Genomic DNA, 13,245 nt, shown 5'->3' with positions numbered 1-13,245 from the left:
GAAGAGCTAATTCTGGGAATCATTTCTAAGTGTTCAAAGAAAAAGATGTTTGGGAGTAGTCAGCATGAATTTATGAAGAAAAATGTTCATCAGATTTTGAAGTAGCTGCTGCAAACACTGATGCATCCTTACTATGCTAGTTTGACGTAGGCCTGAGGTATTGAAATAATTAATGTACGTGCTTTGAAGTGATCCTCCATTTCTTGGAAAAGACAATCCAACATATCCACAAAATCACAGAACCATAAAATCATAGAATCATAGACCCATAGAATCATAGAACCATAGAATCATAGAATGGCCATAGAATGGGGTTGAAAAGGACCACAATGATCATCGAGTTTCAAGCCCCCAGCTGTGTGCAGGGTCACCAACCATTACATGAGGCTGCCCAGAGCCACATCCAGCCTGGCCTTGAATGCCTCCAGGGATGGGGCATCCACAGCCTCCTTGGGCAACCTGTTCCAGTGTGTCACCACTCTCTGTGTGAAAAACTTTTTTTTTTTTCCTAATATCTAACCTAAACATCCTCTGTCTCAGTTTAAAACCATTCCCCCTTGTCCTATCACTATCCACACTCGTAAACAGCCATTCCCCCTCCTGTTTATGTGCTCCCTTCAAGTAATGGAAGGCCACAATGAATCTTCTCTTTTCCAAGCTAAACAGTCCCAGTTCCCTCAATCTTTCCTCACAGGAAAAGTGCTCCAGCCCTCTGATCATCTTAGTGCTCCTTCTCTGAACCCATTCCAAGAGCTCTACAACATCCTTCCTGTGATGGGGGGCCCAGGCCTGGACGCAGTACTCCAGATGAGGCCTCACAAGAGCAGATTAGAAGGGGATAATCACCTCCCTCTCCTGCTGGCCACCTCTTTTTTAATGTAGCCCAGAACACAGTTGGCCTTCTGGGCTGCAAGTGCATGCTGCTGGCTCATGTCCAGCTTCTTGTCCACCAGGACCTCCAAGTCTTTCTAAATAGGGCTGCTCTCAAGATCTTCCCCCAGTTTGTATAAATACCTGGGATTGCCCGGACCCAAATGCAGCACCCTGCACTTGGCCTTGTTGAACCTCATTAGGTTTTCATGGGCCCACTTGGCTTTGTCTTGAACTCTTGCCTACTATCATGACCAACTGGTGCCAGCTGGAGAAGAACCTGAAAGGAATGATAGGCTCTGAACTCTGCTTCCTGCTTAGTACCTTCAAAATAGTACCTCATACAGGAAATTCTAGGATAACCACATTTTTACCTTTACAATGCTTCAAAAAAGAGCATTATCAATGTAATCACTTAGACATTTCAGGCCAACAAACAGAAGTTCAGAAAAAAGTCCGTATCTACCCATATGAACTAATTGAATCAGAATTGACTACAGAGCTTGATGATCCTTTCTCTGACATCATCAAAAATAAAGATAACCTAGTTGAAATCTCAGAAAGTAAGAAAACTCTTGTTAATGTAGGAGACAATACTCCTTTCAGGTCCCTTTTTTTCTGAAAGCTGTGTTCTCTTCAGTATTTACGATACACAAAATTTGAACAACATACTAACATGAAAATGTGCAAATGTATACTCTCAGAAGGGTATTGATTTGCTGAGTCAAAGACAGACGTCAAATACAGATTCATACAGAAAAATGGGACATTCCTCTCTGAGCTAGTTTTTTTCCCTTGTGTCATCACACTATGATATAAAGTGAGGATATGATACATCTGGAGGCTTTGTTACCAAGGTAATTTCTTACGCTCACAAATGTTTATGCATAGAAGAAGTGGATAGATCAGCTATCTGGTGATAGGATGCAGAAGTGCTCATCTTCATGTAAGTGAGATGGACTTGGCCCAGGCTATCTGGAGCCTAGGTTGTGGGTGGCTGTCTAATGGCAAAGTCTAAAGCAGTTTTCTTATAAAAAATGAATATTTTAGAAGTAACAAGCCATCATCACTGGAGTTGTCATCAGCTATCTAAGCTAAGAATTCTTCTGCACCAGGGCTGGAGGAGAATGAGAGAGTGAGCAAATTGGTTCAGGGAAACTCAACACGAGGAAACTCAGCATGAGTTTCAATAGCTCAACAACAAAAGCATCAATAGGAGAACTGTTCAATAAGATGGAATGAGAAGGGAAATATAGGTATTGAATAAATCTTACATGCCTTCAAACACTATATTCATATGGAATCAGACAGAGCCCTCATGGATTTTCCCACAATACACTGCATAGAAGCAGATCCTGTCCATGCAGAGAAACTCTCCCTTTTTAATTACTTAAGGTGGCATATGACTTCTTTACATAAAACTACTCTGATCCTAAAAGACATTCTCGTAAGAGCTATTTGTGCACACTTATATAAATCCAAAGCCACGCAGGTGCTGGTACCACGTGGGAGCAGGCTGCAGGTTCCTCTGGCAGAGTGGTGGTCTGCTCTGCAGCTGTGGGATCCATACGGTACAGCACATTTTGAAAGGCAACACTGTACCTGCAGCAGAGCACAGCCCAGGGGTGCTCAGGTACTAGGGGGGACCAGTGACACCTGAAAGTGCAATGGTTTCACGATCAGGATCAATACAAGAACCAGAAAAACGAGGAGTACAAGCATATACTCTTTTCTGCAAAAGTCTTGCAATCTGGTATTTTTCAAGAACAGTATATTTACTGTATCCATTGACAACAGTGGAGAGATCTGGTGAATTTTTTGTTTCCGTGGACCACTGTTCTCCTTAGAACCTCAGAGTTCTAAACAGATGCTTACACTTCGAGGGATAGAGAAGTAGAAGTAGATGATTTCCCTTCAATACTGCTTGTTTCTCAGAGATCTCTAAAGCATACTTATTTTAGTAGATAATTTATCTGTACTTTTACTAATGAATAGAGAGCAGGTTTTGCTTGGAGGAATCATTATTCTTCCCCTAATTTCAGCTAAACAATTTCAGGAGGAGGAACTGCAAAACATCTGGGCAGCAACCCACTCGTGCCATGGCTGGGTGTGACAAGAGCTCCGTACAGTCTTGGGAATTTTGCCTGTGCCACTCTGCATTACCACGCATAGCATGCAGGGCTCTGGGTGAGACATTTCAGTCCTACCCAGATAACTGCACACAATAGTTATGGAGGAAAGATGAGAGGCCTTCCTGCCCACAAAGCCTCAGCCATGCCGTGCTGAAAGGGCCACTCAGGTTCATGTCTCTCCTTTATCTGATCCCAGCCAGCTGGGAGTGAGGCTGTCTCTGTGACATGTAGAAGAAATGGCTACTGGAAACAGGCTCAGATAACTGCCAGAGTTAGTGATTCCTACATTTCAGTATTATAATTTTTAAGTTTTAGGAATGATATTAAAATTTCTTAAGTGCGTTTTGGATTCTTTCCTTCCTGCTGTTATCAAGTCTTCCCTGGTGTGTGAATGATTAGTAATGTACCAGAACCATCCTTCCTTTTTTTTTTTCCAAATCAATATTGCATCACTGAAATGTATTCTGAAGCAGGGTAAAAAAAAACTATCACTGTTACAATGAACTAAGATGGAGCTACTAAATATTGCCAGCAATAAACATGAGACCTTTTCTTTTTTTCTTTTAAGATACAACTTGAATTAATTTCTAATTATGATACCCTGCTGGAAAATCACTGTGCTGACATCCAAATTTCTATATCTCTTACATGTAACATATATATTTGTTAACTTAAAAAAAAAAATGAAAACAAAATCAGTTGACTATCTGTGTTTGAATTTGTAAGATGTAATTCTGATTGCATTTCAAAAATAATTTGCATTTTACACAAAAGACAAGGCAGACATTTTAATTCTAGCAGACACACTAGTGGTATTAAAAAGAGAATGTTCTAATGAAATTACAAGTCCTGCATTTAAAGACCTTACTTAATAATTGTAATATTCACCTTCCAAAGCCAATTTGTTATACAAAAATGTAACTGGGAACAGTTGATGTCAAAATCATTAATACTGCAGTTCAGCATTACAGCTTTCAGCTTCTTAAGATTTTTGTTTGCTTTACTTCCTTTAGAGAAATCCCTGTTGCACAGTATGGGCAGACCCAAGAGTTCCTATGCAAAGGCTGATCTGTTTGGAGAGGAATATCATCAGTGTATGCTGTGAATAGAGGTAGGGATGGCAAAATCTAGCAGCCATCTAACGAGGCTTAAAGATCATGGAGTCAGAGAATCACCAAGACTGGAAAAGTCCTCTAAGATATCTAGTCTGACCACCCAACTACAACCAATATTTCCCTGCTAATACATGTTCCTTAGCATCACATTTAAATGTTTCTTGAACACCTCCAGAGATGGTGACTCAACAACCTCCCTCTGCAGCCTGCACCAGTGCCTGACTACTCTTTCAAGGGAATAACTTTTTCCTAATATCTAACTTGAACCTTCCATGGCACAACTTCAGGCCATTCTCTACAGTTCTGTCTCTAGTTACATAGGAGAGAAGGCTGACCCCCACCTTGCCATGACTTCCTTTCAAGCATTTGTTACAGAAGATAAAGTCCCTCCCTGGAATTGCTCCAAGCTAAACAGTCCCATTTCCCTCAACCACTCCACATCAGGCTTGTGCTCCAGACCCCCCACCCAGCCCTTTTCTGGACACACTCCAGGGCTTCAATGTCTTTCTTGTAGTGAGAGGCCAAAACTGAATACAGTACTTGAGGTGTGGCCTCACCAGAGCTGAGTACAGGGAGAGGATCACCTCCATCTCCTGCTGACAGCACTGTTTCTGATGCAAGCCAGGATGTCATTGGCCTTCTTGGCCACTTGGGCACACTGCTGGCTCATATTCAGTGGAGTGTTGACCAACACTCCCAGGTCCATTTCCTCCACAGTCTTCCAGCCACTTTCCCAAGCCTGTAGCTGTGCCTGGGGTTGTGACCAAAATTCACAATTGGCCTTCACCCCATTGGCTTCAACCTAGTGACCCAGCCTGTCCAGATCCCTCTGAAGGGCCTTCCTACCCCAGGTAAATCAATACTTACTCCCAGTTTGGTGTTATATGCAAACTTACTGAGGGTGCACTCAATGCCCTCGCCCAGGTAATCAATGAAGATATTAAACAGGAGAGGCCCCAGAACCAACCCCTGGAGAACACCACTTATGACAGGTTGCCAGCTGGATTTAACTCCATTCACCACCACTCTTTGGGCCTGGCCATCCAGCTGGAAAGCAACCTGGCAGCAAAGGCACTGGGGATCCCCGTGGGCAACAAGTTTGTTCCACTGCTGCAAAGAAAGCTGCAAAAAAGGATACAAAGAAGGATAATAATATCCTGAACTGAATTAAGCAAAATATTGCCAGAAGGTCTACTCATCCTTCCTACTCTGCACTGGTGAGACCACTAATGGAGGAGGATTTGGCTATGCCATGGCAAGAAGACTGTTTGCAAAAGATCATGTAATAGTCCCTGAAACAGATGCATGAAGATGCACTTCAGAGATAGAAATCATAAAGAACTCATGGTTATAGAAATACTTTTTTTTCCTTCCAATCTGAAAAGCAAAGGAAATAAATGAGCATACCATATTAATTTGGGAGATTTACCTTGCTTTTCCCAATAAAAGTTCTTATTTTATATTTTAGAACCAAAAGCAAAGTCAAGGTAGTTTGATTTGGCAGATGTTAACAAGTTCTGAAGGTGAGATTAGTTCAAAAGCTGTAGTAATTAACAGCTGCAGTAAGACACAAGTACAAGTTAGCCCAATGGCTACCATGAAATGCCGTCTCTATTGTGTTTGTTGCTGAGCCTCCCTGCATTTCTCTTTCGGTGAACAAACACTTGATGGTGCATTACAAACATAAAACCTTTTAAGCAAAAGTTTTTTTGAGGGAGATTATATTTCCTCTATTCTCTTAGAATTTACGAGCTGGTGGAAAATGCACTTCATAAGCTGAAGACCTGAAAGTCAAGCTCTCTTTTCTAACAACTGCTCTTATTTCATGGAAGGACTTTGCAATATACTAGCATTTATTATGTGCCTTTGGCTTGCCCATTTACCATCCATTCCCATTAATACCTGCCACCTGTATAGATTGCACAGTGACTATTTTAGAAAGACAATTTATTTAGTGGTTTAATCCCTGGGTAGTAAATATTAATTAGGCACTTAAATTATTGGTTTTTAAACAGTTTTTTGTGATATGGAGGGCATGTTTTTCTGTCAGTTGCTGAACATTTATTTTAAACATATTAAACTACCACAGGAATATTCAGTGCACGAAAACCTTTTCATGTTTGAGTGGATTAAATTTACAAGTCCAAATTGATGATATAAATTACATTTACATAATTTATTCTTCACGAAGGGGAATTTGTTTTGCATGTGAACCTGTTAATATATGCAACTGAAGATGAAAACATAGTACACTATTTTTGCCCACACTGCTAATTTGCACTAAACAGAGTTTATAGACTATTTCAGCTCCTTACCTGCTTGGTTGCTGTATTCTTCTTTCAGTAGCTCTATTTCACAATTAAGTAGCATGGACATGTGTTTTCAAATTAAAAAGGCTTTGCTCAGCAGGCCTTGCTTTGGCTCTTAAGAACATAATAATTCTTAAAAGCTAGCATTAGTATTTTATTTATTAGCATAAATAGGAAAAGGCAACGGGGGAGAAGCAAAATAGTTGAACAAAAGACTAGACACTAATGTTTTTCTTTTTTGATATCAAACATCTACAAGAAAAACTGAACACTATTTAGGAATAGAATTTGATTTAAAAGGACAAAAATTTTGCGAAATTATACTGAGCATCTAGCCAACCAACTAACACTGAATTTAGTAGAAGTTCTGTAGCTAAATCCCTCTGCCATTTTGAAACCCCAAATCTCACTGCAATTTTCAGCACCTGAAACCACTTGAACATTTGGCACGACTCATGTTAGCAATTTGTTTTGCAAAATCAGACATCTTTATTACCCTAATACTTGCTTTTAGAAAGCATGCCTTATACCATACTAACAACCAGTGATATTCCTAAGAACTTTATGTATAAAATGTACAGGCACTTTACATGATATTCAAAGGCCTGATCGTTAATGAATTATGTTTGTTTAGATGTACTCAAGAAATCACACTCATTTTTCCCTTGTCAGCCACATTATCTATCAACAGAAACACTAAAATTGCCTTCTCCTTTCTGCCTTTAATCTGTTTGTTTATTAAGGAGGTAGAGAAACCAAACCCAAAGGTACCTACAAGCCAATAAAACGTCAGGCCAGCGTTTTTTAAGCATCTGAAAATGGTCATTAAACTGAGACATATTTTTATCTCTTTGTTGACCTCTCTTGTAATACAACAAATATATGCAAATTTAATAATTTAAATATAAAATTACGCCATGTTCTTACATTTTTTTAACTATTAACTCAGATAAAACATTGTGAAATGTATATAGTCAAAAGTTCTTGAACTATAATTATTACTACTATTATTATTTGTTATAAACAAAATACAGCCATTATCATCTATGAAGACATAATAAAAGTGAATAAAATTGGACAAACTCATCGCTACTATTTCTCTATCCAATCTCAAATGTAAGTGAACTAAAAATACCACAGGCTTATCGGGGTATAAGCTAAATGAACATCTTACTTCCTTTGATCACCAGTCTAATGAGTGTAAAGAAAAGTGAGGATACAGATTAGCACCGTGATGCAAAAATTTCCATCCTGAATGTTCTGAAGAAATCAGGTCACCATTGCCTTTCCTTGCTGCCTTATTTATACACCAGTCCCAATTATTCTCAGGTTTCTGCATGCACTTCCACCCATGGCCTTGCAATTTTTTTTTTTTTTTTCCCCTCTGGAAAACAGCCATAATATTAACATTAATGAAGTGTGCTGACATTTGCAGTTTAGGAGCATCTCAAAACAGACACTACGTTAAATACAAAGTAGATGTATTTATAACCTAGAATGTTTGGCAGAGTCTGTCTTAAGTAGGAGCCTGTATCCTCCAAAAAAAAGACAGTGAAAGATCATTCAGACCTTTCTAGGTCTGGAGGAACCATTATCAATGCACCTTGTCAGAGCACACTGCGGTTTAGATGATGAGCTGATGAGTTCTACCTGAGGGTATTTGTGTTAGGTTCCTCCAGTACACTCCCACTGTGATACTACTGGTAGTCCTGCATGAGCACAGTATGGATTTTATGGTGTTGGGTCTTGGACCTGTGGCTACCGTGCCAGGACTTGTGCCATGATTTCTGGAAGGTTGAAGGCAGCTTAGTACAGCTGTCTTTCTCTTATTCATGGAAGAAGTGATGTTATTTTTCTTTCAGACAGAATTTACGGCTATGGAAATCCAGTCAAGGAAATACATCCTCAAGACTCTAGACACAACCACCAGTAATGTTAATTAATTCTCTTAATAGCAGCCTGCATGGTGGTATGTTTTTTATTTGTGACCAAAACAATGCATGTAATACACCAATGTTTTAACTGCCACTGAACAGTGTATGTGCAGAATCAAGACCTCCTGTTTCTCACTCTGTTGCTCCAGAGAGTAGATATGGAAGTGTGCAAGAATTTGGGAAGAAACACAGCCAGGCAGATGATTTTTACTAACTACTCACTGCCTGGGACAGGTGGCAAATGATTGCCTATGTATCACTTGTTTTGTTATGTTTTCTTTCTCTTTTCTTTCACTTTTCTTCAGTGTTTTCAAATATTTTTCATCTTGACTTAAGAGGTTTTTTGCTTATACTCTTCTAATCCCTGATCCCACTAAGATAGGTAAAGAGAGGGAATGTGAATGATAGGCTGTGTGGTGCTTAGCTGACAACCAGGAATAATGATTCGGTGAAATTCAGTAGTCTATGGTATTAGAAAGGTGAAATTTTTGCTATTACTGAATGGAGTACAATAATAACAGCATGAGCTATGAGAAACACAGTCTTTAAACTCTCCAGTGTTACTCATCATGCATGATTCTATCTATATCCTGCTTTTTTCCTGTTAATTACATAGAAATCATCCAGTGTTGCTCATAAATACTTGCAGTCTGAGTGTACAAATGTAGCATGTTATTTTTGAAGATTTTAAGGATGTTCATTACAATAATTTTCAAGTAATGACTATAGGGGAGTTGCAGTAGATGACTTGTTCTGTAAGAGTTTCCTCCAGTGATATGCAGAGTTGTGTGGAAGTTTCTAAGATGAGAGCAAACTTTGGAATTCTAGATGATAACATCAAAAGGAGTACCCTTTCTGCAGAGTTAAGTCAGATCTTTTTCACTTGAATTTGGGCATGCAGGTTGGCCTAACCCAGGCATAACCTGTGAGCCTGCTGCTAATGTGGCGGCTGGCATGTGTTGCTTAAATGCATAGACAGATACATCCTGGTGCCTTCATAACCTCAGAAGTTCTGTGAGTCCTCCATGCTATCTGATACATGAACATATTTCTTTGGGCATGAGATGGGAGGCACTAGTCAGCTACTCATGGTTGGGGCTGCAATTTCACTGCAAAGTGGAGGACTTACAGAATGGCCCAAAACTTGGCTGAAGGATTTTCAGCAGTCCTGGATAGCATGATAGATGAGTATAGAAGGCTTTAGCTAATTAACACGAAGAAAGACGATATATATCGAGTGTAGTAAATGCCCTGTTTAAAACAAACTGCAGGGATACAATCAGGCGGAAAGTTTTCCTCCAGTTCAGCTGAAGGTATTTGAACTCAGAAAGTATTTCTGAGTCAGTAAATATGAAGCATTATGAGCATGTTTTAGTAATACCAGGGAAAGCGCTGACATTAGGCTGTCACACAGTACAAAAGAATCCTGCATATTGTATTTCTTTATCAGGAAGATCTGAAAGGTCCTTCTCTTTCACTCCTGTCTTGAAGGACAGACTGACTCAAACTAGAACGGTTCAAGCTCTTATTTAACAAACTGTAAATAATAAGTATATCCTTTACATGTTTAGAGCTTAAAAAGAGCCCATTGGACAAAAGCTGCTTATTGTACAAATTACGTTTTTGTTCAACTTTTGCTCTCTCTCAAACCATACCGAAAACCATACCAGCCATTCAGTGCTGTGATCCCCTGCATTCTGCTGACAGTTTCTTTATGTGAGCTGAAATATCAGATGGCTCCTACTCTCAATAAACCTGCTGGCAGTTGGCCATTTGGAATATACAGCAACAATGACCAAACAGAGGCTTGTCACTAATTGTGACTAATTGGATTTTATTGCACAAAGAGTGATCAAAAGCTGGAATTTTCCTTGGCAGTGGAGTATTTTAAAGAGGCACCCTTGTTTTGGGGCAATGTTATTTGCTGAATAATCCGTATATCTCTCAGTCCCACCTCAGCCTGTTAATTTGCTAAAATAGAGCTGCTGCCCTTGTGCCATGATTGCATTAAAGTGCTCAGACTTCAGCCAGAATGCTCCTGCTCTCTGGCAAGTGAGCACATACGAGAAGGATGCACCATCAGTCTCACAGTGTTCATAATGCAATGTGAGCAATGTCAGTATTGGTACTGGAGACTCTTTAGAGAAGCATATGAAAAAACGAGAGAATTTATAAATACTGGGTCCTAAGGAAATAATTGGAGATTTGCTCTCTGATCTGTGTAGGGACACCCTGCATTGCTTGGAAGCACACAAGTAAACCCACTGAGAAAAAGTAAATTCAGCATAAGGGCTACTTAAAATATTGATAAAGAAACCTCAGATACAAAAGTTGGTGGAAAGCTTGCATTAGGGTGAAACAAGGGTATTCAGCTGCAGAAATGTGGATTTCCCAAACTTAATCACTAAGCTCAGCCCAGCAAAGAACAGTGTTCAGAACGAATGCAGATGAATTAACCTGTCACCAGCAGATGTAGTTTGAAGTACAGTCACTCTTATTCTTAAGGCTATGTCTTTCTTTTCATTTTCCAAGTACAGGGACCAGTGCTGCTCTTCAGATACTTCAGATACTTAGCCAGGGTGAAAAAACCTGACTGTGAAAAAAGAAAAGATTTAGCCTGGACCTCCAGAACTTCTCAACTTCTCAGAAAAGGCTTTGTGTTTTCTGGTGTTTTTTGTTTGTTTGTTTGTTTGTTTGTTTGTTTGTGTTGTTGTTGTTGTTGTTGTTAAGCTATTTAATTATTATTATTATTACTTAGGGAAAGGTTGGAGAAAAGAAAGTCTTTGGATGCAGTTTCTCTTCATTTCAAGAGCTGTTTTCATGTTAAGAGGTTAAACTAAATAAACAAGACATGCAGTTTTTTTATCCTTCTACTTAGAGTTTTTTAAAAAAGCCATTTTTCCTTTATTTTCTGAGATGTGGATCAGCTCTCTTTGGAAGCTCCTATGGGATTTGTTGCTCTTATGTAGCAAGACAAAGGGAGTGCTGGAGCTCAAAAACCTAAAGGGAAGTGTCCAGCAACCTAAAGTTTTATTTAAGATAGATAAACTAATGGAGCTCGACCTTGGCAAAAACAGACATATTACTCTGGTGCACTACAAATATAACGAGGAAGGCTTCATAAAAGGATTTTGCTAAAGTAATATTTTTCAAACAAATGACTTTGTGAGTCTACAGGTATGTTTCCTTTGCTCTGCTACAGTTGAACAGTATCAGTGTTACAAAACTCTCATCTCCTCCATCTGATCCTGACATCCTTTAATCCTAGAGATCCCACTGAAGACCTCTCTAGTCTTCTCCTTAGCCTGGACTGGTGACAACAACAGTAGTATTTTCTATTTCTTTCATTGTACTGCAGCCAAAGCATGAGGAGCTGACAGTGTTGCCTTTTATTTTAAAGTGTTGTGTTTGTGCAGAACAAGTAAGAGAAACAACATACCGCAGAATTACTTAAACTTTACAGAGCATTCTCAGGCTCTGGTACTGCTTTTAAGTGCTTTTAGTTCCTGAGATGCAAGTTGTTATAGAAATGGTAACAATTATTGATTCATCTCTAATTGCAGTTTGTGAAAAATCAAACCTTGAGACAGACCCATTATTATGGCAGAACAACAAGCCTTCCATTTTACAGCATTTACAGAAAAAAAAAAAAGATCCCCAGCTGCGATACAGAGTAAATTTTACATTACAATTTAAGGGAATAGCACTGGAATATGGGTAATAGGCAAGGAAGAATATCTGGAATGTATGCTTAGAACTAATAAAACAAGTTCAATTTAAATTCAGGACAATGGAAAGTAACTTTAAACATACAAAAATATAAAGCCTGCAGGCAAATCAGTGAAGATGTATGCTTGGAAAATGACTACTCTGATACGCATAAAAAAAAAAGTAATGGATTCCTTAACAACCTCCAAATGCCCAAATGCACAGACACACAGAGGGATATCTCAGAAAAAGCATTCTTTGAGGAGGCCGTTAATTCTCTGAATAATGGAAAAACACCTGGCTTGAATGGTTTCCCAATAAATTCTATAAAGCTTTTAAAGGAACTTGGGGTTCATTTTGTACAAAACATTCAGCATGACCTTTGAGCACAGTGAAGAGCCAAGGCATCTGGCAGCGCTCATCTTCAGCCTGTGAATATCCAGAGGACTTTCATCTATTTGAAAAGGCTTTTCCAAAAGACTTAAGTCTATTTTCCCACTACAGAAGATCATATTCATATAAAATTTATCAAAAGAGATTATTTGATTATTAGTAATTTATTTATGGCTTTATCATATTAATAAGAGAAAGTAACAGAAGGACTGTCGCTCATGAAATATATTGAGGATTTTGTTGCCTTATATTTTAAATAATGATAATAGGCCTTTACATCTATAGCAACAAATCACATTAGTATTTTTAAAGAAAAAAGATCAGAGAAATAGGAATTAGCTGAAGTATCTTTTTTTTTTTTTTTCTGTCCTAAAAGGCTGATTTCTTAAAATAATAATAAAAATGCTAGAAAAGTGTTTCTTTCAACAAATTCCTGTGCTTGAAAAAGTGTTTGACAGTTTCAAAATCACCAAAATAACCTGTCCAAAGTGCAAAATCCAGGTGGTTGTTTTTTGTTTTTGGTTAGAGCTGAGTTTGTTTTTTCGCTAGAGTACAAAAGACAAGATATTTACAGTAGTAGTTCTTATAGACAGTTCAAGTATTCCACAGAAATGCTTTAACTAACCTGAAGCAAATTTTCCCTGAAGGATAGAACACTCAGATCCTTTCACTATGTTTCTCCATTATATTTTTACAAACATGTTCCTTGTACCCTAGGACAATGAGCTCCTTCTGATCTTCTTACACAGACTGAGAACCATATCCATGCATGGCCAATAGCAAG

The 13,245-nt window shown here is 38.7% G+C and overlaps 1 protein-coding gene across 1 annotated transcript in view; it reads left to right on the top strand.

Annotated features, from left to right (window-relative positions):
• Positions 1–4,069, top strand: part of RMI1 (RecQ mediated genome instability 1) — a 42,453-nt gene extending 38,384 nt beyond the window's left edge. Inside the window, exon 4 of the transcript XR_016462303.1 lies at positions 4,016–4,069. The gene's annotated coding sequence lies outside the window, so the exon portion shown is untranslated. The remainder of the gene's footprint in view (positions 1–4,015) is intronic.
• The last annotated feature ends 9,176 nt before the right edge of the window (positions 4,070–13,245 follow it).

This window comes from Phasianus colchicus, chromosome Z (assembly GCF_987193195.1).
Source record: "Phasianus colchicus chromosome Z, bPhaCol1.hap1.1, whole genome shotgun sequence".
Lineage (NCBI taxonomy): Eukaryota > Metazoa > Chordata > Aves > Galliformes > Phasianidae > Phasianus > Phasianus colchicus.
This window is presented reverse-complemented; position numbering and strand designations above follow the sequence as displayed.